Here is a 26,756-nt window from a genome sequence, read left to right on the forward strand (position 1 = left end):
CTTTTCTTGCACTGGACATTTAAAAGATTATAACCAACTGGAGTATTCTTCTCTGTTGATAACGTTTTGAAAGAGGAGTGATTTAAGATAGTGAAGTTTAAGTACCTCTGAAATAAATATGCTAAACCAGTAAAGAGAACTTAAATCCAAATCTCTAAGCAAAAATGTGTTGAATGTAAAGTTAGCAGATCTCTGGTCACACCTGAATTCGAGGGCCGTGTAGGCAGTGTTTTTAGATGTTCATTTTAATTCTATATAATACCTCCTCCAGGACCGCTAACGTATGCAAGACATTGTCATGTTATTCTTATCTTCAAAAATTCTCATTGCCTGTGAAAAACATTTTCCAAAGTTTATTTTTAGTTTTTAGTGTCTCCCAATAAATGTTTCACTATCACCATCGTTTTATAAATATTTAGGATTCCCTGGGAAGTGATAGGAAGTGTGCCATCTTTTGCAAGTTTGCTGTGATATGAGCCTTTCTTGGGAGGGTGTCTGGAGGCTGGGCCTGATCTGATGCTCAGTTCCCTCAGGAGTGGGTTCAGAGTCCGTCCATGACAGAAGTGCTTCTCAAGGGATAGAGTGCTCTTGGAGAACTCTATCTTGAAATAGGGATGCGTCAGGAAGGGTTCCAGTATTTCCAGAAAGCATGGTCGAACCTGATGGAGTTTTCACCCAGCCAGGACTCAGTGAAGCAAAAAGGTGTGGCGGACACGCGCAGACAGCGTAACCTCTTAGGTCTCAGAGTCAGACTCCTGAGCTATTCTAGTCCAGGAAGAAAAGGAAATGGATATGTGTGCTTGGTTTGTTTGTTTGTTTTGGCGGGCTGGTGGGCGTGTGAGGATTGACCATATGCTCTCCTCGCCTCACAGATGACCCTTTCAGTCAAAGGCCGTCATGACGTGCCTCAGAAAAGGAGGCTGCCAGCATAAGAGGGGCCGTTCAGAGCTTAACTCTGATGCTAGGCTTTCTGGGTTCAAATCCACCTCTCCGCTTACTAGTTCTGTGCCTTTAGACGCATGACAACCTCTCTGGGTCACAGTTTTCATATTTGTAATGGAGGGATAAAAATGATATCTACAGTGCACATTGTTGTGAGACTAACGTGCCCCTACGAGGCTGCAGAGCACCCAGGACAGTGGCTGGCGCATAGTGAAGTACTTGTTAGTGGCGGCTGCTATTTTATCCTCCAGTATGTGATGCTTCAAGCTGCTGTGGCACCACTGATAGAGCAGAGACAAAGAATGTTCAGTGAATTAAGATATTAAGCATTTTTGACCCACTGGTTTACAGTCAGACTAAGCTAAAAGACCCTAGACTTATGTCATATTTAAATGGCTGTATCAGTTAGCTTTTGTTGCATACAAACCACCCCATACTCAGCAGCTTAAAACGACAGCCATTTTTATCACCCACGGGTCCCTGGGTCGGCTGAGGGAGTCCACTGGTCCAGGGTAGGCTCAGTCGGTTTGGGCTGGGCTCCCACAAGAGCCTGAGATCAGCTGGCAGGGCTGATGGGGCTGCCTGTTCTAAGATAGCCTCACTTAGATGTCTGGTGGTTGTCTGGCTGGGGTGTCAGGGGTGGCTTGGCCACGTGTTCCTCATCCTCTAGGAGGATAGCCTGGGCTTGTTCAGAGGATTCCCAGGGGAAGAACAGGAGGCTAGGCCCGGGTTCAGAAATGGCACCACCCCCACTTCCGCTGCATTCGATTGGTCAAAGCAGGTCACAGGAGGCTTCATTCAAGAGTGGACAGAGAGACTTCACTTCTCAGTGGGAGGAGGGGATGAGTGGCATTGCAAAGGGAGTTGGGTGCAGGTTGGCGTGGAGAATTTCAGCTGCTTCTACAATCTACCACCACGGCCATAAATCAGAGGTCACCTTGAGTGAGTACTTACCCTCTTGAGATTCTCATGGTAATCCACTCTTATGGTCATGGTCCTCGTTTGTCCAACGCTCACTGCATGTAAGGCACTGTATGCTCACCATCTCTTTTTAAAAGCTTTTTTTTTAATTTTTAAAATTATTTTATTGAGGTCATATTGATTTATAACATTGTGTAATTTCAGGTGTACATTATTATATATCAGTTTCTGTATAGACTGCATCTTGTTCACCCCCAATACTCTAGTTTTTATCCTTCACCATACATCATAGTATCCTTTTATAATCCTTTGTGTTTCTGTGGTATCTGTTGTAATTTCTCCTTTTTCATTTCTAATTTTATTTATTTGAGACTTGTCTCTGTTTTTCTTAGTGAGTCTGGCTAAGGCTTTGTCAATTTTGTTTATCTTCTCAAAGAACCAGCTCTTAGTTTCATTGATCCTTTCTATTGTTTAGTCTCTATTTCATTTATCAATAAATTAATTTATATTATTTCCCTCCTGTTGACTTTGGCCTTTCTTTGTTCTTCTTTTTCTAGTTCTGATAGGTGTACTTTAGGATTACTTATTTGAGAATTTTCTTGTTTGTTGAGGTAGGCTTGTATTGCTATAAATTTCCCTCTTAGTACTGCTTTCGATACATCACATAAGAGTCAGTATGTTGTGTTTTCATTTTCATTTATCTCCAGGTATTTTTTGATTTCTCCTTTGATTTCTCCATTGATCCAATGGTTGTTCACTAGCATGTTGTTTAGTCTCCACATATTTGTGACTTTCCCAGTATTTTTCTTACAGTTGATTTGATGTCTAGTTTCATAGTATTGTGGTCAGAAAAGATGCTTGATATGATTTCAGTCTTCTTAAATTTATTGAGGCCTGCCTTGTTTCCCAACATATGGTCTATGTTTGAGAATGTTCTATGTGCACTTGAGAAGTATGTGTATTCTGTTGTTTGGGGATGGAATGTTCTATAAATATCTATTAAGTCCACCTGGTCTACGGTTTCATTTAAGGCCACTGTTTCCATGTTGACTTTCTGTCTGGATGATCTAGCCATTGAGGTAAGTGGGCTGTTGATGTCTCCTACTATTATTCTGTTGCTGTCAATTTCTCCCTTTAGGGATGTTAATAGTTGCTTTATATACTTTGGTGCTCCTGTGTCAGGTGCATATATATTAATAAGTGTTATGTTGTCTTGGTGGAATGTTCCTTTTATCATTATTACTGCCCCTCTTTGTCTCTTATTATCTTTTTTATCTTGAAGTCTGCTTTGTCTGATATAAGTATGGCTACACTCACTTTCTTTTGCTTTCCATTTGCTCAGTGTATCATCCATTCCTTTACTCTGAACCTGTGTTTTTCTTTAGAGCTGAGATGTGTTTCCTGGAGGCAGCATATTGGTGGTTCTTGTTTTTTATTCCATCCAGCCACTCTTTGTCTATTGATTGGAGAATTCAATTCGTTTATATTTAGATTATTGATATATGAGGATTTAATCCTGCCATTTTATCTCTTGTTTTCCAGTTGTTCTATATTTCCATTGTTTCTTTTCCCTTGTATCTCTGACTGCCATTTCAGTTTGGTGGTTTTCTCTTTATTTGTGATTAGTGTCTCTGCTCTAATTTTTGTTTAGTGGTTACTATGAGGTTTGTTTAAAAGATCTCATGGATAAGATAGTTCATTTTCTGATAGCCTATTTTCTCCATTGGCCTAGGCAGGTTCTATCCCTTTCTTCTTCCTCTTTTGAGTTATCATTTTCACAAATTATTCCTTTTTGTGTTGTGAGTTTGTGACTAAATTGAAGTGTTTATTTTTGATGCTTTCATTTCCTTTATCTTTTATGTTATAATTAAGTGTTTGCTAACATATTCTTATAGAAAGCTGCTATGTTCTGACTTTGTCTGTCTATTTATCTCCTTGCTCAAAGCTTTCTAAACATTTGCCTTTTTGTTTCAGATAGGAGGGCTCCCTTCATCATTTCTTAGAAAACACTATCTACTTCTTACGAGCCTATATTGTTAGAATATTTAACTCTCAATAAAGGAGCAAAATATTGCAGGGGGTACATTCCCAAGGTGATGTGTGTCTAGGTACAGCCTATTATTTATTAATTGGTTTTGGGGGCTTATTCATGTGCTTCTTATTGTAAGCCTGTACCATTTTATTGTTTCTTATTGTAAGACTGTACTTGTTGCCTTCTATAGGACTCAGTTACCACGGTGACAACTGGTTCCACTACATTCACATTCTCGCTCTATGTCTGACCCATTCATTTGCAAAACAGACTCAGAATTCTGTTTCGATCTATTGTGTTAGCTCTTTGGCCCTATAACTGCTGTGCACACACAAATTTGTTGTGTGAAAACCAAGCCCTTTGCAATGTAGGTTAGTAATTGATTTATTAAGAAAAAACCTGGCTATTGGCAGTGATGAATAAATGATATTAAATGCTCTGCCTATTGATATATTAAGTCTTTTGTGGAAAAAAAATCCTGAAGCATCATCTTCTTTGCCAATGTTTGTTCCCTGTAGGCAGAGTGCTGAACAACCTAGCAGAGTCAGCATCTGAGGAGTACTTAAAAGAAAATCACACTTTGGAGTGTGCTTCTGGAATTTCTGGCTTATTGGACATCAACCCTTGTGATCAGGCTACCATGAAATACAACAAAGTTGTTCTGATGTGAAATATATTTTTTCTTGAAAAAATTTTTTTTCTGTGCTAGCTATTACTGTTATGCTTAATATACTTAACCCACACTCATTAATCCACCTCCCACCTGATTGGGTTAAGAAAGGCTGAACTTTAGCATTTTCATCCTCTGGTTCAGTGTTTCTCAACCAGGGGTGATTTTTCCCCCCAGAGGACATTTGGCAATGTCTGGAGACATCTTTAGTTGTCACGACTGGAGGCATTGCTACTGGTAGAGGCCAGGGATGCTGCTAAACATTCTACAATGCACAGGACATGTCCCTGCAACCAAGAATTATCCAGCCCAAAGGTCAGTGGTGCTGAGCTTGAGATCTGTGCTCTAGTGTCTTTATAGAGATGTCCACACATTTTCTTATAAATCACTTTGAAGGTTATAACTCTCTCATGTTATAAACAGCTCTTCTGTTTGGTATCTTCCAGGATAGATTTTTATATAAAATAAAGGATGTTTATGAGAACTGTTTTTGATAGCACAATGAAGGTAGCCAATATTTACCATGCCCAGTAAATAACACACTTGTGTTTTATTTTCAGATTAGCTGCTGGAAATACTTGTCTTGCCAAAATAAAATTTCAAGAACAGGGCTGGCCCAGTGGCATAGTAGTCAAGTTTGCACACACCACTTTGGCGGTCTGGGGTTCACTGGTTCGAATCCTGGGTGCAGACATGGGACCGCTTAGCACACCATGCTGTGGCAGCATCCTACATATAAAGTAGAGGAAGATGGGCACAGATGTTAGCTCAGGGCCAGTCTTCCAAAAAAAAAATTTTCAAGAATGTTTAAGTATCAGGAGAAGTTTTGATGAGAAGAACATCCAGTTTGGAGAAAATATGGAATTTTTAGCAGATTTACTGTTTTTTACACTAAAAGATAGTGAAAAGTTTTTATGAACTATTTCAAGTAGTGTGGCTCCTTTGCCAAAAAACACCAGTGGCAGGGAGGTCTGGGGCCACCCATCACTGTGTCTTACTTCTTTGGCTCCAGCCTTGTTCAGTACCCTGAGTGTCTCACCGTGCCTGAGAATTCTGTTCCAATCTGTTTGTCAGGACCTTGACTGTAATATATTCAAAGGGAGCTCTTAGCCCACAAACTGTGTCGAGGTTTTGGCAGGTAGGAAAATGCAAAGGAGGATGATGTCATTGTGAGTGTTTCCCAGCATCACTCACAGGCCTTGTGAGGAAGGGGTATTTACTTCAGGGCCCCTGTACTGTGTGTGTCTCCGGTTCCACACCCCACTGGTCTGTCTTCTGTAAGACCTCAGCCAGAGCCTGCAATGTCTCGGGCCATGCCTTCCTGCTACCTCTCCTCTCTCAGCAAGTCCTCTTGTTCTCTTGTGATGTGTGGGGCTTTCCTCAGCTCCTCACATAAGGCATTGCTAAAGCTGTTAAGAAAAATTATTCGTGACCCTTGCTAAAGAAAGGCAAGTGGACTTTATTCAGGCCTTTGTGGTAGTGTAGGGACAACTGCCCTGGATTTTTGCAGCTGGGGAGAGAGAGATTGGGCTCAATTCTGAATATAACAAGGAAAAGGGGGAAGTTAGTGGATGGAAAATGACTAAGAGGAAACATGAGGGGTAAGGTGGGGTGGGGATTGGGGGGTGGGATATTGGCTAAATGGACCCAACAGGATTCTTGCTGAAGGCAGACCAGGGTGATCAGACACTGCCTGGGGGATGGTGGTGCATGAGGAACTTGATCAGATATTGAGGTGATCAGATATCAAGGGTGGGGGATTCCAGTTAACACTGACTTGGCGAGATTCTTGCTAAAGTTGGACAATGCAGAGATGAACAGAGAAGTCCAAATTTGAGGCCTAGTTGAAACATTGCTCAGAAGAGCCTGACCAAAGTTTGGTCAAGGAGAGACTCTCTCAGCATCTGTGTTTCAAAGAGGGTTGTAGGGATTACCCTCCGAAGCTGATCAGTGTTAGCATCTGCCAGGTCCAACCACATCTCTCGATAGGTTGGTGTGAGTGAAGGTTCTCTGTGAGTCCACAGAGAGACATATACACCCGCCCTTCCTTTGGCCTGGCTTACACTCTTTCGCAGCGCATTCGGCTGACTGAACGGCAAAGGACGCTCTAGGTTAAATTGTGAAGTTGTGCTTTTGTGGCTCCCCTCCCTGTTCCCTGTCTTGCCTTTCACTTTGAGTTTTCCTCTCTCCTTGGGATAATTTTCCTTTCCCCTCTCACCGAGAAGATGACGTCTTAACTGAGAAGATGACCTCTTCCAGCTTTGCTCCAGGAAGGATGTGATGTTGGTGATCTCTAAGTGCAAGTCAGTATTAACCTTTCTAAGAGTATTTGCCTTTAAAAGAGTAGCCCAAATAAAAGATTATCCAAGGGTAAAATTCCCAGTGCTATATGGTCGTGGTGAGATGGTGGGCTCTGGGGTCTGATTGCCTGGGTTCTAGCTTTGTTTCTGCCACTTAGTGAGAGCTTGGGCCCATGGTTAACATGTTGGTATCTCATTCATTTCCTCCTTGGTAAAAGAGATCCTATTTGTAAAGTGTTTAGCAGAATTTCTGGCACACACTAAAAGAGTTCAATAAATTGAGTTCTTAGTATTATTATTTTTCTCCCAGCAGGTAATTTTTGAGACACTTGATGCCACATAAGCCTCCTTTTGTTCCTCTTAAGACCGGCATTGTGAGCAAGAGCCCAGGACTTTCTTTAGAGAAGCCAAAAGCTTGACAGGGAACCATTGCCTTGCAAAAGAAGAATCTAAACACAGAGCATACTGACTGAGTCATCTCTACCGCCTGGCTGCCCCACCCCAGATCTAGAGCAGGAGGGTGTGAATTACAGGCACCTGACCATACATGGATGCCTTCTTCCCAGGCCTCCTTGTCAATGGTCAACCTTCTGAAACAATGGAGAAGACTTTTTCCTTGTGAAGGTTGCCCTTAGGTGACCACATCTTTCCTAACATTGCTTAAGGCCAGGAGATATTTTGCTGTGTGCCTTGACTCACCTCTCAACCATGTGTAGATCCTTTGTCTTGGTAGCCAGAGTCAGCTCTCATGCCCTACAGGAATGATCCGTGGGATCCTGAGGGCCTTGTAGAATGGGGTGGGTAGGGCTGGATAAATGAAGTCAAAGTGCAAAGTTAAAAAAAACAGGACAGAGAAGAATGAGTAAACTGTCTTAAGAGGGACAGTGGTAACTTCACAGTAAAATAAATGTCATCTGCTCTTTCTCAACTTTGTATCCATTCATCAGCAGCTGCCCTTTCATCAGTGTCCTCTTCACGGTCAAGTTTCTTTACTTCCTCACTTCCCATTTACTGTCATTTGACTTCTACCTCCACCCAACTGCATTTTGTCCACCCTATGAAAGTCATCAGGAGCATCCTAAGTGTGCCCCTTTGCACGTTTTGGTCTCGTTGGCCCTCTCCTGCTCAAGTGTTTGACAGTATTGATGGCTCCCTTCCTGAAACAGTACTCTCCTGGTTTCTGAGATGCCCTCCGCTGTGGATATCTTCTCTGGTTATGCTTTCTTTCATGGGTTTCCTCTTTCTCTCCCTGACTCTTGTGGAAATAGTGGTATTCTCTTGGCTTCAGTGCTTGGACTCCATGCTTGTCTCGGTCTTAACCCCTCACCCTCAACTGTGCTGAGGTCTCCAGCCGTCCTTCCATAAGGTGATGGCTTCTCTTTTCTCCATCTCCTTATCAGACCTCTAGCATCAGCTGCAGGTATGTGTATCCATCTGCCCATTGGATGTCTCCATCCGAGTTTTCCAAAGTATTTGGGCATTTCGGAGTCAACATTCTCGAGACTGAACACATCCACGCCCTCTCCCTCACAAAATGCTTCTTCTCCCATCTCACCCAAGGCAGACCCCGTGGCATCATCTTAATGATATTTATGATCAGTCACTGTGCTAAGCACATTACATGGATTTTCTCATTTAATCCTCACAAGTCTGTTATGCTCATATTGAACACAAGAGAACTGAGGTTTACGAGATTAAGATGCTTGCCTAGTTTTTAAGTGATAGAGCCAGAATTGGTACCCAGGGTGTCTGAGTGCAGAGCCTCTGTGCCTAACCCCTGTGACCACTACTGGGCCTGCCTGACTTTAGAGCTCAGGCTCCTGACCACATCCTTCTACTGTATGTGAAGCTGTCCCCAACGTTCCCAGCACCAGCACCGTCACATTCACTGTGACGCCAAGCCTCTGCCGTCTCCTTTCCCATCCATGGCCACTGCATTAGCTCAGACCCTCGTCGTTCTTCCTCTGGACTAACTTCTCTCCCCACCTATAGCCTCACCTGCTTCAGATCATCCTTCATGCTTCTGCCCAGGTGACTTTTCTAAAATGCAAATCGGATCACATCGTTCTCTTAATGAAAACTCTTCAATGTTGAAGCCCCAAACCCTTACGTTTGTACTCAACACGGTTCATGAATGGTCAGTCCTCTGTTTCACTCTCCAGTCTCTTCTCCTCCCTCGGGAAAGTCTCTGAAGGCCAGGATTAGTCTTACTCATCTTTGCATCAGCCCTGGCGCCAGCAGCATTCGGTGAACGTTTGTTGAATGAATGAATGCAATGCTTCTTCGATGCAAAACTTTAAATCTCTCTTTTCTAGATTCCAAAGGAAGTGAGGAATTGAATATTATAAACAGGTGGTAAAAATAAAGGAAAATCAGGCACTCTGGCCCACTGTTTGCTTGTCAGGAAGCAGCTGAGCATCAGCCTGGGCGCTACCTTGCGTAAGTTAGGTAATTGCTCTGATCTGTTTCTATTAGAGGCAGGTGACTTTCTCCCTTTGTTTTGCCTGCATCCTTTGCTTATTTAAAAAATGTCTTTATTTTTTTGAAGCAAGCAACTCCTGGTCCATATACTTTCAACTTTTTCTGCTGCTTATTTACCTTCTCGCATTAGGAGCACGTCTAAGTCTGTCCAGGCTGCCATAACAGAATACCATAGAATGGGTGGTCTAAACAGCAGAAATTGATTTCTCACGGTTCTGGAGGCTGGGAAGTCTATGATCAAGGGGCCAGCAGATTTGGTGTCTGGTTAGGTCCGCTTCCTGGCAAGGACTCGTTTCCTGGTTCACAGATGGTCATCTTCTCGCTGGGTCCTTACATGGCAGAAGGGGCCAGGGAGTTCCCTGAGGTCTCTTTCATAAGGGCTCGATGAGGGTTCCACCCTCATGACCTGATCACCTCCCAAAGGCCCCACCTCCTAAGACCATCACATCGGGGGTTAAGATTTCAACACCTGAAGTTTGGAGGGGCCACAACCATTCAGCCCATAAGAGGAAGATACGTTTTAGAAGTCTTTTCCACCCTGTTGCTCATTTTTCTGTGGGCTGAGCACCATGCCCAACCACGTCGTTCTCCTGTCCGTGGAGGTTCCCTCCTTTCTTCAAATTCTGTTTTAAGACACTGTTTCTGTGGGAGTAGCCTTTTCATACTTTCACCTGCAACACCAAAGGAACACATGACCAGAAATAAGACGGCCTTTCACGTGGGCCCTCCCTTGATTTTAGTTACAGAACTCAGTGCTCAGTTCCTCGGACCTGGCCCAGTGATTTGAAGGCACTTTCTGATTAAAGATACAAATTAAACACTTAAAATCAAATAAAAGTTAAAAACTTGGCCTTCTATCTTAATTGGAGGGGTTGAGTTGGGTCCATTCCATCCTCTTGCTGCTTGTTGCTTCTCTTATTACTGTCTTGCTCCCCTTCATGGGAGGAGTTCTGATTCTTTCACTGAAGTTTTCCCACCAAATGTTGATGTTTTTTCCTGTGGTTTGCAGTGAACGTTGTGTTTCTTATTCACTGGTAGCAGCTCTGTTAGGTGGAGTTTATTTACATTTTAAGGGCCATCTCCCAGGGTCACTGTTGAAGAACTCCTCAGAGGCCCCAAGAGAGAAGGGTCCTGCTCTCCAGGCTCTGCTATTGCCGGGGATCAGCGTGGCTGGACCGTATCCTTTAGTGTCTCAGCGCTTATTTGGCCCAGTAGCCCCTTAGCTTGCTCTGCAAATAGTAGCCACTCATGGATTCTGTCATTTGCCTGCAGTGTTGCTGCCACACTCGGGAATCGAGGAGAAGGGAGAGTTGAACTGGAGGCTGCAAATCATGCTTGGATGGTAAGCTGGAGATGGGTCATAGCTAGAGGGTAGGGATGGGGATGAGGTGGGGATAGGCAGGGGAGTGAGTCCCACAGGGCAGAGCTTCTCAGCCTTTGTGCCTCCAAGGAGTGGGTTACTGGTGTGCCAGATAGAGACCTCTCAGCCCTTGCACGTCTTGGCAGAGGTGGAGCCCCCAGCCTGGCCATTTCCACCCTTGGGCATGTTGTTTATTTCTTCCAGGTGTTTATACAAAACATCTAATTTTCTATAAGTGCCACAACTAGAATTTTTTCTTTTTTTTGCTGAGGAAGATTTGCCCTGAGCTAACATCCATGCCAATCTTCCTCTATTTTTTAGCATGTGGGCTATTAGCACAGCATGGCCACTAACAGAGTGGTTTAGGTCTGAACCTGGGCCACCAAGCAAAGTGCATCTAACTTAACCACTAGGCCACCAGGGCTGGCCTTAGAAAAACTTTGCAGCACTGTCAGGGCCCCTGAGATCTCACTGCTACAAGTACACAATCTGTACTTCAACCTAAACGAGGTATTTTCACTGGGGTGATTTTGGCCCCCAGGACAAAAGTCTGGAGAAATTTTTGGTTGTCATGACTGGGGGTGGCGAGAGCTACTGTCATTTCTGGGTAGAGGCCTGGGAGGCTGCTAAACACAATGCCCAGGGCGGCCCCTCACAACCCAAAATTAGCCAGCCCCAAATTTCAACAGTGCCGAGGCTGAGAAACGCTGACCTACACCAACCACTGTCCCAGAGTGTGTGTTTGTCATCCATTTCACAGAAAATCATGATTGCTTTTAGCTTAGTCATTTGCTGAGGAGGAAAAAGGCTTAAAATATTTGATATCTGCAGGGAAAGAATATTTTCAGTCTATAGGTTTAGGAGCATGTGTGTGTGTACTTTTTTTCAGTAAAGTTTTCCAGGCTGAGAGCTTAAAAGATTTTGTTTACAAACAGAAAACGCAGATGCAAATCTAGAGAAAACTTGTGGAAAAGGAACTGGTGTATCTAATCTAGTTACTTCTTATAAAATTCTGTTACCCATTTTGGTGTCTGGTCTGTGATGGAAGTATGATATATTCATTTGCTTCCATATAGGAAGGCATCTATAATAACAATTGTGGTGTTTTTGTGACTACTTAAATAAGTCTTTACAATACATTTCAATTTTGCAGTCAATTTTCAATGTGGTTATGATCAAGTATTTTTCTGTAAGGAACCACTTCTTGCCACTAATTTTATTGTTTTTATCTCCTGCTGTTGATTTTTTTTTTAAGATTTTATTTTTCCTTTTCCTCCCCAAAGCCCCCTGGTACATAGTTGTGTATTTTTAGTTGTGGATCCTTCTAGTTGTGGCATGTGGGACGCTGCCTCAGCGTGGCTTGATGAGCGGTGCCATGTCCGCGTCCAGGATCTGAACTGGCAAAACCCTGGGCTGCTGAAGTGGAGTGCGTGAACTTAACCGCTCGGCCATGGGGCCAGCCCCCCCCTTTTTTTTTTTTTTTTTCCTGCTGTTGATTGAAGTTGATTCATTTAACACAAGGCCGACTTCTGGTCCACAGGAAGATTGTAGATGGTTCAATTGTTGCTGTGGGATTCTCGTATTTTGTTTTAATCCGTGGTGGTGAGAGTTGATCAGTATCGTCAGCACAGGAGGATGAGAGCGTTGGGAGGGAGGTGGATGGTTTATGAGACCTTTGAATCAGTTCTTCAATAGGCAAAGAATGTTTTTAGTTTTCCTCTATAGAGGAAAGAAAACTTTTCCTCAACCCTCTTAGAGTCCCTATGTGGGCCTGGAAATTAAACTGAAAGACAAAGAGATTTTATTACCCCCATTCCAGTGGACCCTGTAGACAGAAACCTGGGAGGCTGACTTTGGCAAGACGTTTTACCTTCTTGGCTTTTGCAGAGGCCCAGGATCTCTTAACTGCAACTTCTGGACCAAGCAAGGTGTCCTAGTCAGCGGAACCCCATCTTTGTCACCAGAACTGTTGAGGAGAAAAAAAATTTTTTTCCCTATACCTTTCTAGGTTCTCCCACTGGGGCCCTGTAAAATTAGACTGACAAAAGACAGATTAACAAGACAAGAACAAATGGGAGTTTATTAGCGTGTGCATCACGCTTACACATGGGTGCATTCAGCAATGAGTAACTCCAGCGGGAGGTGAGAGCTTGGAGTCTGTATGCCTAACTTAGCGGGGGAATGTTGGAGGAAGGGCACTGGCGGAAAAGCAAGTGCCTGCTGGGAAAACAAAATGAATAGCTGATGTGTAGTTTGTGACAGCGTCTGGGTGTGGTGCTGACTTCTTGTCTCCTGGAAGAAAAGATCTGAGTGGCTCCCGGGGAGGGCATCTATGACGCTTGGGTCCTTTGGGAGGCTCTGCTTTTAGGTACATAAGAGATTTCAGGAACTCGAAATAATTTCAGCTCAAAATAATTCTTATGTCGATGTGGCATATTTCGGGGTGGCGTATCCTGAGTCCCTTTGCCTACTTTTCATGGAAAATTTCTATGTAAATGTAAATGTGCCTGAGTGGACTCCAGAAAATAAGAAGTAATTCAGAGCCACATACACTTGAGACTCCTTACCTTTAGTCGTTTTGAAAGAAGTCTCAGGCCCTCTCTAGTAAAAGTGTGACCGAAAAGGAGGCGTCAAAGCAGTCCTCTTTAAAGACCATACTGCTTCTGTCTTTCGCTTCAGAAAGGCAATTGATTGTTAAGGGTGTTTTAGTGTTAATTACTTGTGTTATCGTAATTCATTCATCAAATGTTTACTGCACCTTAAAGCAGCAAAAACAGGGTTTTTTTTTCTTTTTTGAGGAAGATTAGCCCTGAGCTAACATCTGCTGCCAATCCTCCTCCTTTCGCTGAGGAAGACTGGCCCTGAGCTAACATCTGTGTCCATCTTCCTCTACTTTCTATGTGGGACACCTACCACATCATGGCTTGCCAAGTGGTGCCATGTCCACATCTGGGATTGGAACCAGTGAACCCCGGGCCCCCAAAGAGGAATGCGCAAACTTAACCACTGCGCCACCAGGCAGGCCCCAGAACAGATTTTATTTAAGACTATAACTAGAGGAAAAGAGACCTCAGTACAGAACAAGGCTCAATTCTGAATACAGCATGGGCAAGTGGGAATTTATAGCCAAGGAGAAGGGCAGGGGTCAGTGGATGGAAAATTACCAAGAGGCAACATCAGAGGTAAGAGGGGATTCTGGCTACACTGGCCTAGCAGGCATCTTGCTGAAGGCAGACCAGGGTGATCAGACATTGCCTGGGGGATTGGCTAGATACCGAGAGTGATCAGATACTGAGGATGGCTGAACTGACTTAGCAGGATTCTTGCTAAAGTGGGACTATGAAGAGACGAACATGGGAGCCCGAAAGTGGCGCCTAGTTGAAAAAGAGCTCAGAGAGCCTGAGTAGAGTTTGGTCAATGAGAGAATCTTGGTCAGGTGACAATCTCTGTTTGAGTTCCTGGGGATCCAGCAATGAACAGGAAGATAGAGACCAATGCTGCCTTCATGAGCTCACGTTGAGGCAGATGGCTGTCAGACAACTAAATACAAAGCTGTTTAACTGCGATTGTGAAAAGTTCTACTATGGAGATTGTCGTTAGAGAACTAAATACACAATGGCTTAATTACAACTGTGGAAAGTTCTATCACGGCAAAATACAAGGACTAATGGGGACATTAATGTGTTGAGTGGAGGGAGATATGTTGGGGATGCTTCTTAGAAAGTGATACTGAAACTGCATCTGAAGGATGAGAGGTTGCTTGCTAAGCAAAGTGGTGGGCGAGGGAGGAAGAGTCATCTGGGCAGCAGGAACAGAATTTGCAAAGTGGGAAGGAGCTAAAAAGGCCAGTGTGGCTGGAATGCAGAGATCAACTTGGGGGAGAAGCTGCACAAAGAGGATGTCAGAGAGGTGTCAGGGCTGGTCACATGCCCCTAGGCCTGGTCAAGGATTTGGGATGTGTGAAAGATCAGAATTGGCCACCCCAAAATGTGTCTCTTTGGCTTGATTATTTTAAGGACAGAAGACTCAGAAAGAAACTCTGACCTTTCCCCTAACAGCCTAAAAGAATTTAAGACAGAAGGCCTGTCCCAGGAAGGAGCTATCACCATGCTAACTATAGTATAATATGAACTAGGTGTGGTAGACAGGAAGGCACCTGGTGACACCCATTTTTATCAAGGTTAGATGGCCCAACAAGCATTTGTTTACTAAATGTTTCCTTTTCCATCTCCATGTGAATTGCCTTCCTCCCCTTTGAAGTCCCAAATCACTACCCTCAACATCCTCCTTTGTCCTTAACTGAAGATGGCATGTAAAGTGGTAGCTTCTGTCCTTTTGGCAAGTTACTCAGTTTTCCTGGGTTTCTCCCGTATATACATGTTATAAAGCTTTGTTTGATTTTCTCCTGTTATTCTGTCTCATGTGAGTTTAATTTGTAGACCAGCCAGAGGAACCTAGAGGGTAGAGGAATAGTTCTTCCTCCCCTGCAGATGTTACCATAAGAACAATTGAAAGCCAGTGCAAGGTTTTTGCAAAGCACGGGGAGTGTTGGGAACCTAGACTCATTTTTCCTCTAGCATAGTCATCACAAGAGATTTCTGACACAATATGCCAAAATAATATTCCAGAGTCATGAAGAGGCTCAAAGGATCCTTGTGTGTGTGTGTGTGTGTGTGTGATTAAGATTGGCCCTGAGCTAACATCTGTTGCCAATTACTCCTCTTTTTGCTTGAGAAAGATTGTTGCTGAGCTAACATCTGTGCCAATCTTCCTCTATTTGATGTGGGATGCCACCACAGTGTGGCTTGACAAGAAGCCCTAGGTCCCTGCCCGGGATCCGAACCTGCAAACCCTTGGCTGTCGAAGAGGAGTGTGGGAACTTCACCACTATGCCACCGGGCTGACCCCTCAAGGGATCCTTTTTTGACACTTGTTTTCTATTTCTTTCCAATGTGAGTATTTTGACCTCTCAAACAGGCTGTGAACTCCGGTGGGGGGCGGCGGCGGGGGGGCGGGGGGGGGAGGGCAGGGGCCTTGTCATTTATTCTTTGTATCTTCAAAGCATCAGAAGTGGTGCTGGCTGGACGTAAGTGCTCCATCAAGGCAGGAAGGGTGAGGAGTAGATACACAGTTTCTTTCTGGGTATTTACACAATCCAACTGGGTATCCAACAGTGGTGATGGCTCTGCTCCAGGATAACAACATTGACAGAAACTAAAGAAGTTGTATTTCAGCCTATTGAAAACAGTAACCTTTAGTTGACTTTTCAGATTCAGGTTCAGATTACAGATTAACAATGCTAATTACTAGTTTGAAAGTCTTGGCACCTTCCTTCCTTTTTTATTATTACATTTGATCAACATGGAGAATATAGTGTATCCTTTCAAGGGTATGAAAACAGTGGGCTTCCAGCAATGATAGTTCAGATTTTAATTATAGTGGTGACATTTTTATTCATGAGATTACAGTAAGTGTGTGTTAAAATGATAGATTTGTGAGAGGGTGATAAATCCTAAATTTTGTTTCTTCTCCTGATCACAGTTCCATGAGGTGCTTATTCAAAGATGAAATCTCTTTCTGTTTAATGTACCTTTTACAGCTCGTCTCCTTTCAACTTTGATCCAGTTTCAAGAACAAATCTTCACCTAATAAAACTATTAATTCCGGAGATTTAAGTACTAATCCTGACTACGAAAAGAGGGTTTTTCTGGTTTATGTTCCCAGCTACCTCTGACACAGAGTGATCTTATTGTTCTCTGTCAAGTGTTTTAAACCTGCTATTGAGAAACCATTTCAGTGGGAGAAAAAACCAGAAACGTTTCTTTTCATTTTCCATTCTATCAAGCTGAGTGTTCTGTGCTGAATTGTTTGGTTTGGATGAAGTATGTTACTTCCCTCTCCCTGGGATTCTTTTAAAAAAGAAACGCCAACCATCTCAGTCAAATTTAGAAGGAAGAAATTAAACAAAGGCTCCAGTGACTTGCAGTGGGGTGAGTCAGTCCCTTGCTCCTCATATGTTTTTATTTATTTTTTTTTCTTTTTTGAGGAAGATTAGCCTGAGCTAATTACTGTCAATCCTCCTCTTTTTTTTTTTTTTCCTGAGGAAGACTGGCCCTGAGCTAATATCCATGCCCATCTTCCTCTACTTTATATGTGGGATGCCTACCACAGCATGGCTTTTGCCAAGCGACGTGGTGTCTGCACCCGGGATCCGAATCAGCGATCCCTGGGCCACCAAGAAGCGGGAAGTGCGAACTTAACCGCTGCTCCACTGGGCTGGCCCCAACCTCATATGTTTTTAAAATGCTCAGCTCAGCCAGAGCCTCTTCTCCCCAGCAGTGGATCCCTCAATCCAAAAAGTCAGGTATAGACAACCTTTGCATTTTAATTTTAACTTAAACATACAAGCGTAATTTTTTCCCCCAAACTATTAAATTTAGAATCAAGGTCTTTTTTTTTAATGGATCTGCTGATTGGAATTAGATGTCATCTTGCTCAAAAGGCATTGCCCGCAATTTCTAGTTCTGTAGGGTGAGAACTTAGACAGTAGTGATGTAGTCTGCGCAGGATCCTTCTAGCTTGCTCCCTTTTTCCTCCCTCAGTTGTTACCAAAACCAAAGTGGGCTCCCTCCTGGCGAGTTAGATCAGCGTCTCCACCAGAAGGAGTTGTCTCACAAAGTAAGGTATGTTTGCTGCAAATAGGAGACCATGAGGAATTATTTCCAGAGTCATGGCTCCCTGAACAAAGGGAAGCAGGGGCGTTTATTTCAGACGGGGAATGAATATTCAAATGGGAGAGGTGGGCATTCGCTTGCACAGGCTTAGTTGGAAAACGCACTTCCACAAACACTGCAGGATGCGGCAACAAGACCTAAGTTCCTCCTGGGGACATCTCAGCATTAACAATAAGGCAGAGGTCACAGGCGTGGCTGGCTTTCGTGGCAAGGGTTGGTCTGGTTCAGGGTGGTTGGTGATTACATCTCCTTAACATAACAAAAGGGAAAAAACAATTTGGAAAAACAGTTAAATGCCTCCAAACCCACCCTTGAGTTCCTTGGGGCAACCAGGCAGTGACACAATCTTTTATGGTTGTCTTGCCCACTCATCACTTGAAAGAATTCCAAAGCATTCAGCCTGTTTTTTCATAGAAAACAGCTGTCTTTCATTTCAAACTCATGTCTGATTAGTTTGTACTATACTTAGTTCAATTACCAAAATTAGACTGACAAACCCAGTTGACTGTTGGTCTTGGTAGAACCCAACAGTTAGCAACAGAAGTGTGCCAACACGGTCGAGATGGACCTCCTGGCTACCGGCGTTTAGTGTGCTCTGAGCATCAGGTAGTATGTTTTGCAGCAGAAGCAGAGGACCCTGGCTAATCCAGCGATCCAGTTTATGACTGTTAACAGAGCTTCCTTTTCATTTGCTGTGTAGGTTTAGCCATTTTTAACAGGTTATAAATTTGTACACGCTCTTGATTGCAGGAAAACATCAAACAGCCCTCATCAGCTTAGAAAACTTTTAAACCTGGAAGGGACTCTAGAGATGATTGAGCTAATTTTAAACTTGAGGAAATAGCAGATATGTCATACGATGTGCCCCAGGACAACTGATCAGAGAATCCTGTGAATTAGATATTAGAATCATTGAGGCTCAGAAAGACCAAGTGACCTTCTGAAACCTTGCAGCTAATAAGTTGGACTGAGGACTTGGAACCCAATCCTCTCACCCGAAATCCTGTGCTCGTTCCACTGTACGTGGGCTCTAGGAGTTTGTGGCCTTCTTGGGAAGATAAGCACATAAAAGATAACTGAAATCCAATGTGATGTGTGCTGTGACAGACATCGGGAGAGAGCATGGGGAAGCACATGAGAGAGGCAACAACAAGTAGGACTTTCCAGAGAAAGCGACTTGGCTGTGAGTCCCAACAGGTGTTCACCAGGTGAGGAAGGTGAGGAAGAGCATTTCAAGCAAGAAGGAGCAACGTGAACAAAGGCAAGGGAGTGAATCAGGGTGGTTCGAACCTCTAGAAGTGGGAGAGTTGGGAGATGATGTTGGAGAAATCTGCAAGGTTTAGGGTGTGGAAAATCTTGTCTCCACGTTAAAGGGCTCCGCAGGGGAGCTGCTGTAGGATTTCCAGCACTATGGGTAGATTTGCATCTTAGATACAACACTCTCATGGCTGAATAGAGGATGGAATTGGTTGAGGGGAGACTGGAGAGTCTCCTGTGTTAACTAAGTAGAGGGACAGTAGAAATGGAGAGAAAGGGTTGCATTTGAGATTTCAGAGGTAAATCTGAAACCGGCAAACAGCCATTGATGATTAAGCATCTAGGTACTGTTTTTTTCCTTTCTGCAATTACTGATTATAGCTTTTAGCTGTTTACCCCACCCATCGTTAACTGTGCTGCTTAGGCACTATGCTATCTGACTCGCACTAGCTTCCTATAGATAACATCTCCCTGGAGCCTGGGGCCCCATGGTAATGGGTGTGTGAGCTGTTTTTCAGGAATTAGAATTCCTTGTCCACTTCAGGACAGTTGAGACCACTAACCCATCAACTGGGCCCGTGGAGATGTCTGATAGGTGACCTTTTGACGTCAAGAGGCTAAAAACTCCACCCTCAGATCATGCCCATGCTGCCATTTTGTGAACATGGGTTCTGTGAAGAGGCATGGAGTCTGACTACACTTGCGCAGATCATCAATTACCTCACCCCTCCTCACCTCCAATCACCTCTCTACATTTCAGACCACCTTGCCCCACTATCCCATAAACATCCCTGAGTCCCTATTTTCGGGGAAGCAAATTTGAGGCTCATGCCCTCTCTTCCTCACATGGCTGCCTTGTGATTAAACTCTCTCTGCTGCAATCTCGTCATCTGGGTGTTTGGCTTTCTGGGTGGTGGGCAAAAATGAACCTGGTTCGGTAACAATCCCCAGGGGGCTCACTGCTTGATTGGGTATGGGAGATGAGGACAGGGGACAATCAAAGGCATTCGCCAGTTTATGGCTATATCATAGGCCAGTGCAACTGGGTGGATGATGCTGTTGCCATTCCAACATAGGAGGCACAGGTTGAGAGGTGAAATGGGAGCCGTGATGAGCTAATTTTGGGCATGTTGAGTTGGAGTCTCTTATCTGAGTGAAGACATTCAGCAGACAGTGGAATGTATGAGTCTGGTGCTTAGTGGCCAGAAGACCGAGCTGGAGAAACACATTTGGGAGTCCTTAGCACGCACTTGGTGGTTCAGCTCTGTAGAATGGTTGAAAGAGCCAAGAATATAAGACAGGAAGATGGCAGGAGATAGAACTTGGGAGAATGCCTGTATTTAAGGGGTGGGCAGAGGAAAGAGTTGTAGCAAAAGATGAAGAATGGCTCCCGAGGTAGGCTGAGAATCCATAAGATCATGGAAGCCAAGAAAGGAGAAGGCTATCAGATTGAGAACAGACCATTGCGTTTAGCAACGCAGAGGTTACAAAGAACCTTCAGTTTTGGTGGAGTCGTAGGCACTAAAGCCTGTGTAAGAGAGAACGATGAATTTGTTTCCTCTACCCAAGGGTGGGGTCTGCACAGGCCCAGCTCCTTGAATTGGCACAGAGTGAGCTTATGCAGTACTGGAGGCAGAGCACACTGCTTGCCGTCTGCAGCCGGGTCCCTCGGAGCAGAGTAGCCCATGGTCTCAGTGGAGAAAGGTGGAGGGAAGGCTCGCCCCACAACTACCATGGCCCCAAACACACACACGTAACCTCTTTTATTGTTTTCTTTAAGGCAGAAATTGAAGGCTCATGGAGACAACCAATTGCAACCTTTTACTTTGTTTGGGACAGTGTAGACAGCTTTCTTCATCCCTAATCTGTTTATAGATATACATTTATTGAAAGAATAAGCAAACAAGCTTAATTTCTCAAACTGAAGGACTTCTGACAGAGAAAATTTAGACATAGTATACTTAAACAAAAAGACACTTGCAACAAAGACCCTTTAGGTACTGTATACTCCTTCCTCCTCATGACACAGTGCAGCCTGTCTTCTGCATGGAGAATATAGGCTCTGATTGTCTCTTCTTAACCCGAGTACAGTGGGGAAGCTCATTGTTGGGTGGTGTCAACAGAGTCTGGACTCGTTCAGGGGAACTTCCTGAGTGTCTCTGCCAATACCTGAGATTTTCCTCGTTACCTGGTGACAACCACCTGAGTTGCAGCTGTGAGCCGTGGAGGAAATAAACACAGGGCTGGCACTGGAAAAATCTACCTATTGGTGACAGCAAATATGTGAAACAAGAGGAACAGATTTAAACTTCAATACAATAAAGATTAGAAAAGGGACCGGACCGGTGGCGCAGCAGTTAAGTGCACACGTTCCACTTCGGTGGCCTGGGGTTCGTCGGTTGGGATCCTGGGTGCGGACATGGCACCGCTTGGCAAGCCATGCTGTGGTACGTGTCCCACATATAAAGTAGAGGAAGATGGGCACGCATGTTAGTTCAGGGCCAGTCTTCCTCAGCAAAGAGATGGGGATTGGCAGCAGATGTTAGCTCAGGGCTAATCTTCCTAAAAAAAAAAATTAGAAAAAATTGTACATCAGAAGATCCACATAATGACATTTCTGTCAACGACAGACCACATATATGACAGTGGTCCTATAAGATTAGTACCACATAGCCTAGTTGTATAGCAGGCTACACCAGCTAGGTTTGAGTATGTAAGTACACTCTATGATGTTTACACAATGACAAAATCACCTGACAACACATTTCCCAGAATGTCCTCCTGTTGTTAAGTGATGCATGGCCAGACTTAAAAGGACGGTCTTTGGATAAAATGTCTTGCTTTCTCTTTCCAGAGGAAATAATGAATATACCACTTTATTTTTAACTTTAAGTACTGAAAAAAAGGAGGAAAACTTACCATTTAAAATCTGAGAAGAGATTTTCAAGGGAATAGTGGGACCTTTTCTCTATTCCCGCCCCCAGTTCATACTCCGTTGGAAATAAGGTGGGTGTGACTCAGTCCAGAATTACAAAATGCAAAAGGTCACTGAAGGTTCCTTCCTAGCAGTATTTTAATGGAAAATTTCCCAAGGCACCAATGCAACAGGGAGAATAGTATTCTTTTTTTCCCCTTCTAGAAGTTATGGTCCTTGGATTCTGGGGATCTGGATTTGAATCCCAGTTCTGCTATTTTCTGGGCTTACAGACATAACCTTTCTTTTTTTATGAGGAAGATCAGCCCTGAGCTAACATCTGCTGCCAATCCTCCTCTTTTTGCTGAGGAAGACTGGCCCTGAGCTAACATCCGTGCCCATCTTCCTCTACTTTATATGTGGGATGCCTACCACAGCACGGCTTGCCAAGCGGTGCCTTGGCACCCAGGATCTGAACCTGCAAACCCTGGGCTGCCGAAGCGGAATGTGCAACCTTAACCGCTGTGCCACCGGGCCGGGCCCCTGACATAACCTTTCTGAGTCTCAATTTTCTTGCCAGCCAAAAGGGGCTATAGGGTTATTCTGAAGATATAATGAGATGATGTAAGCCGAACAACCAGCAGAGCGAGTGCACAATTAAATGTTAGGTCCCTTCCCCATCCAGAAGGAAGACGTGAAGTGGAAGGAGGCTCAGTGACTTCTCTCTGATTTGAATGAACCCATCCTGGTCTTTGCTCTTTCTTGGGGTGGGAGGACCGGCCAGGCTGGAGAGTGCTGCCCAGCGGGTACCCACCTCGAGGGAGGATGGGTGGACTGGGCTTGGGCCCAGGGCAAGGATATCCTTTCCTGGCAGCTCCTCTGCTTGGTACCAGAAAGAATCAGATTGTGTCCAAGAAAGTCCTGAGGTCAAGGCTATAGGTACAGGCCCAGAATGGGTCACGAGGGCAAAGGGGCCTGAGGAACCAAGGTGTGTGGCCAAGAGAGAGTCTAGGGAGCGGGAGCCTGAAATAGTGTGTGTCGAGGACACCAGCAGTCAGTCTGTGTGACAATCTCAATCCTGAGGCAAGTCAGAGGCTCTTAAAGGGCCTCGGGCAGAACGGACAGTCTGTGGGATCTGGTTATTGGGGTCCAGAGGATCTCTGAGAATGAGTTCCTGCTCAGTTAGCACCTGAAACATTCTGGTTCTATTTTTCTTCGCTTTACCTTATAAAGCCAGTTAAGACCAGTGCGACATGGCCATCCTGGGTGGGGGGGGGGGTAATTCACAAGTGCATTCTGCTGAGCTAGACTGGGGCAACTGGGAACATCATAAGGAGTCATGAGTACAATTCAGAAAGAAGAAAAACTGCCACAGATTGCTAAGCAGAGACAAAAGCTGAAAGTCCTTATCAGATTTCCAGACGTAGCTGCGGTCAATGTGAGACCCAGCTATGACTCTGACGCAGAGCTACACTGCAACAGAAGCCCCAGCTGATACTCAGGACAATCTGGTGTGAGGGAAGAGGCAGCCTAAGGCAGCAGCCAAGGGCGCGGGCTTGGGGACGAGGCCCCCTGGGGATTGTTACTGGAGCAAGTTACGTAACGTCATTTAGTTTTCTCATCTTTAAAAGTCAACGAACATGCACTAAAAATTTTCTAGAAGGATGCACGTTTTAGAAGACTGCACAGATGGGGATTGAGATGGGAGACACTTCACTTTGTATCTTTATATATTTTCATTTTCGAACCATGTGGATGTGTGTACTATTAAACAGAATAAATGACCAAAAAAAAAAAAAAAGACAAGTGATGATAGCTTATTTGTTACAGGGTTACACAGGCCTGATACATGGTAATTACTCACATAAATTGCAGTTACTATTATAGTTAATACAGGGATGCTGGCTGCGTCATCTGTCAGTGTTATTTGCCCTTAAATACCCGGCAGTCTCTTTATCTCATATCCAGATGGATGCCCTACGTGTACTGGCCTTACATTGTGTTTATAATCAATGGGATAAATTCAGCCCCTTAAAAGCAGTCTTGTAAATGGGTAAAATGAATAAATGAGTACCACTTGCAAATTAGATTGTAAAATGTATTTTTTTTTTTACTTTTAACACATTTTAGAGAATTAAATTATTGACAATGGCATCTGGCATTGTATAATGAACACCTATATACCCTTCACTTGTATTCGCCAATTGTTAATGTTTTTGCCATATTTGCATTCTTTCTCTCTCTCACACACACACGCACAGACGCATACATACGTACGTATCTTTTTTTCTGAACTATTTGGAAGTTAATTGCACATCTGACACTTTTATCTCTAAATCCGTCAGCATGTGTCTTCTGAGTACAGGACATTCTCCTGCATAACCACAGTACAATGACCAAACCCAGGAAATTCAACCATCACCTAAGATTATCTAATGTACAATCCATATTCAAATGTCCCCAAAGGTCCTAGTAAATGTTCTGTATAGCTGTTTACTTTTTGATCTAGAATCCTGCGTAAGATCTTCCATTGCATTTGGTTGCTCCTTTCTAGAACATTTCTGTAGGCTTGTTTTGTTTTTCATGACACTGACATTTTTGAAGAGCATAGATCAGGTTCTGTCCTACCCTCCATGCCCAGTGTCCTTCAATTTGTGTCTGTCTGACTCTTTCCTTATAATTAGATTCAGATTAATTAGATCCTGGTTTTGGCAGGAAAACTACAATAGATAATGTTCCAATGCCGCCTTTTGTAAATGTTTTTTATCCTTCTCTTTTAAATATGTGAAGCCAGGAGTAATTTTTAAAAATTCTAATATTCTTACTCTCAAATATCCAGCAGGTCAATTATTGGTAAGTGACTCTTGTCATCACGTCATGATTGAGGCAGCGGGCTATTTGTACAGATCACTTGATTTAAGGGTGACCTACCTGGTATCTTCTCATTCGTTGGTCCATGGAATCCTACAGTGAGTTTCTGTTCTATGTCTTGAAAAGAAGCATGCTTCTGGTTATTCATGGTATATATATGACCTCTTGATAACTTTTGATCTTTGCAGCCTTCTGAGAGAAACAGCACATCCAGGGCAGGAGATGTTGGCCTCAAGGCATGAGCCAACAATATTCCGAGGGTTCTAGGAATGGCGCCTCACAGTGTGAGCACTAGGTGAAATTGACCTACCACAGCTCTCAGAGTTCTCGTGCAGTTCTGATACAGCTCTGCAATGTGCACGAACGAGGATAAGCTTCAGAGGGCTAAAATCATGGTCTTGGCACCTCAAACAGTCTCAGATAAATCAAAATGGGATTCCGGAAAAGGGAAAAAGGTCTTGAGACCCATGATTTCCATTTCTGCTGAGGAAAAGACTCGATGGAAGACACAAAATAATGATGAAATAGGAAATAGCCCAGAAAAAGAAGCATCAAAGAAAGATTATTCCTCTAAGATTTTATCCTTGGGTAAAATGGATGGTGTAGTAAAGCTTTCACAGCAAAGGATTTTGTCAGCTAAAAGCACGAGGGAAAAGGCCAAACCACTGTGATTTACCAGCATCCCCTGTAAGGGCCTCTTTGCACAAATGATCCCTGGGAATCCGTATCTGAACTCATCTCAGAAAGATGGCTTTTTCATAGCCTCGATTACAGTTCAGTTCCTCAGAAGTGTTTCTTTGCAGAGAAGATCTCAGTTTGAAGCAAAATTGTTGAAGACCTCAAACGATACTAATAAAGAATAAAAATGATCATGGGCTCTTTTGTGTCTGATTTTTTTCTGCTTGTCTTTATTTAGAACTCTTTGATGGGATATTTTCTTTTAAGACTCTTAGGAGTGATGGTAATCAATCTCTGAGGATTTGATTATTTTTAGCCCCTTAAAATATTTTAATAGATTTTAGCCAAAAAGAGCGATTTTTAAGTGATTCACATTTTTATCGTAAGTAGAAGAGCGTTGATCTCACAGGGTTCCAAAGCTGAAAATATACTGAAACAATGTTATTAAAGTTCTAATTGTGTTACTGTTATGTTGCTATAGTTTATCTCTTTTGAATTCATGAATTAATTTTCTATGTAAACAAAATTTACAGTTGCTCTTGCCAAACCTTTTTTATGAAACATAAAAAAGAAAAGATATGAATTGGAATAAACTAAAACCATAAAGTAAGTTTAAAGTACCAGAGTCCATGGATTTGATATCGTATCTGTTGCAAACATTTTAATTGTCTCTCATGTTATCAGTGATTTGTAAGCTACTACCCCATTAACTGTTGAGGGTTACTTATTGTCTACCTTCTTTCTTGCCACCCCACTAAATCCTACCTACTATGTTAGAAAGCCAAATGGAATAACGGGCTCAGCTGTGTGACCTTGCAAAAGTTATCTTACTTCTCTTAGCCTCAGTTTTGTTGTTTATAAAATGGGAGAAATTATGGTGCCTACTTTTCAGTATTACTGAGAGCACTGCAAGAGTGAACGCACACAGCAAACCTTCAATAAATAGTAGTTATTATTATCTGTCACGGTCTAACCACCTTTACCCATGAAGCATCTCCTCACCCCTCCAGCCCACAATTTAAGCATACACTAATGCTTTGGGTTGTCTTAAATCGTGCCCCACCTAGTTCACATATGGCACAATGGTCTCCCAGGCAGAGTGCCAACCTTGAGAGTTAGTCCCGGTCCTCCACCCAGCGCCCTGCTCAACGGTGACCAACAGGTTGGGGAGTCCCCGCAGTTTAGTGATTCTCAGCTGGGTTCTGGGTGGGTCGCATCTGTCTGTCCTGCAGGATCCGAGTCTGACTCACTCCACACAGAAATGTCTCATGGTGGTGGGGGTTCCTGTTTAGTATTCGGCTTTGGTGGAACCACAAGGCACAGAACAGGCGCAGCCTGACAGGTCTGAGAGAAGGCAGATGCACCGCGCCCGTGAGCGTGGGCAGGAGCAAGAGCTGGGTGGCGGTGTCCCGAGGCCTCCCCTGCGAGGCAGAAATCTCTGGGGGGGCACTGGCCTTCTAGGCTGAGCAGTGGTGTACCATTCGAACACATCAGCCCACGTATGGGGCCTCGGCTCCGCTGCCTCCTCACGGGCATCCCCAGAAGGATCCAAACTGGGGATCCGGGGACGTCCCAGACCCGCCCCAGAGATCCAGG

General features: G+C 43.8%; 1 long non-coding RNA gene across 1 annotated transcript; it reads left to right on the forward strand.

Annotated features, from left to right (window-relative positions):
• Positions 1–15,503: 15,503 nt before the first annotated feature.
• LOC124230588 (uncharacterized) lies at positions 15,504–25,351 on the forward strand. The gene is made up of 2 exons (XR_006886220.1): positions 15,504–15,658; positions 24,451–25,351. It is a non-coding gene; the product is annotated as an uncharacterized LOC124230588 (long non-coding RNA).
• The last annotated feature ends 1,405 nt before the right edge of the window (positions 25,352–26,756 follow it).

Source organism: Equus quagga, chromosome 19 (genome assembly GCF_021613505.1).
Source record: "Equus quagga isolate Etosha38 chromosome 19, UCLA_HA_Equagga_1.0, whole genome shotgun sequence".
Lineage (NCBI taxonomy): Eukaryota > Metazoa > Chordata > Mammalia > Perissodactyla > Equidae > Equus > Equus quagga.